Below are 1,656 nucleotides of genomic sequence, written 5' to 3' on the forward strand. Positions count from 1 at the left end.
TTTTATTTTTATAAGCATAACTATTTTCTGTGATAACCTCTAATACTTTGTACCTTTCTGATTTCATCTGTATTCCTGTAACATGGCTTGACTACTAATACATTTCACATACATTGCAGTCTTTGTATTGTTAGCCCAGGTTATTTCTGTTAGTTTCTTCAATGCACCTTGTTTACACCCAGTTTTTATCATAACATTTTTTATCATTAATGAAGCAATTTACTGTTGAGAGTATATTTACACTGTTAATCTTTTCTTTAGTGTTTACAAAATGTAGTTTACAAAATGTAGTTCTTTGTGAAGTTTATTAGTGTTTACAAAATGTAGTTCTTTGTGAAGTTTATTATTGATATTTATGAACTGAATACCTTAAGCAGAGCTATGTTAAAAGCCTCTGTATTTCCATTCAACTACTGAGAAAATCTTACACAATTTGTAGTTACACTTGTTTATTCTAGTCTTTAGCTGTTTTTTCTATGATTCTTTTAACAGTATTTGCCAAAAAATAATACACCATCATTTTTCACCATATTGCTTTCTGTGTATTATTTCAGGCACGATCACAATGACAAAAAGATCAAGGGTTTACCCAAATACATAATCATTTTTGTCTTTTGCTATTATGTAAGAAATTGTAGGAGAAGCTTTGTCATGTTTTATCCAGTTGAGTATCATATGACTTAGAAAGTGTTGACTAAATTGCAGAGCTTAGTATTTGTGAGCTGGTTGGGTGGTTGATAGACCCCAACTACACCAACTGCTTCACATAGCCATTAACATCTATCTCCAGCCATGATATATGCTCAGGACTCACAGGTTTGATTATCTTCTTTTCAGAATAATTATGTTGTCATTGTTGTTTCCTAGTAATAAGGCTGAGGTAGAACCCATATTGGGAGTAGAAGTGTCAGCTTCGTCCTTTTCCCCTCAGTCTCTCCTACTTGTAGGATTTATACTGTCTTCACTCAATATTTTCTTTGATACTTATCTGGCAGGGGAGATACCATCATCAGGAAGGTAGTATTCTCTTGGTGAGGGTCCTTGCACTCCAGAAGTACTGACCTCTGCAATTTTCCCAAAAGTGGGAAACTCAACTGCATTACTTGTGGTAGTGGGGGGCTGTGTTTAAACTTTCACCTGGGGTGGGAGGAAGGTTTCTTTGAAGGAAAGTTTGAAAGCCACCTCTAAATTTTGTGAGGTTTGGTCTTAAAAAAATAATAAGCTTACACAATCTGTAAATTCTTTTGGCCAGGCATACATTCCTCTATGAGTCTCATTATTAAACCCTTTGGTGGCGAGAAACTTCCATTCAGAACACCTTTGTCTTTGCACTCCTTGCCTGATTGGAGAGCTTCCAATGCTCAGAAAAAGTGTGGGCAGCAGGGTCAATATCCCACATCAAATATTAAGGCCTTCATTTTTCCAACTTTTTAAACGTAAAGTAAATATAAAATTTAATATTGTCTTTAGAAACTTCAGTGGATTATCTTGCATACCTTCTCTACTGGGTACACACATTCTATTTGTAGAAAAATGATTTAGAGTGTGAGTAGTCCAAGTAGGCAGAGTAGTCTATGATGCTACATATTTGGCAGTAGAAAGAGGATATTTAAATACATGTAGAAGAAATTAGCTTACAATAGGCTGGAGATCTAG

General features: G+C 34.8%; 1 non-coding gene across 1 annotated transcript; it reads left to right on the forward strand.

Annotated features, from left to right (window-relative positions):
- Positions 1-980: 980 nt before the first annotated feature.
- On the forward strand, positions 981-1,140 carry LOC115804177 (U1 spliceosomal RNA). The gene has a single exon (XR_004025029.1). It is a non-coding gene; the product is annotated as a U1 spliceosomal RNA (small nuclear RNA).
- The last annotated feature ends 516 nt before the right edge of the window (positions 1,141-1,656 follow it).

This window comes from Delphinapterus leucas, chromosome 13 (genome assembly GCF_059928025.1).
Source record: "Delphinapterus leucas isolate spDelLeu-1000000601 "Yukka" chromosome 13, BTC_Dleu_Yukka2, whole genome shotgun sequence".
NCBI classification, from domain to species: Eukaryota; Metazoa; Chordata; class Mammalia; order Artiodactyla; family Monodontidae; genus Delphinapterus; species Delphinapterus leucas.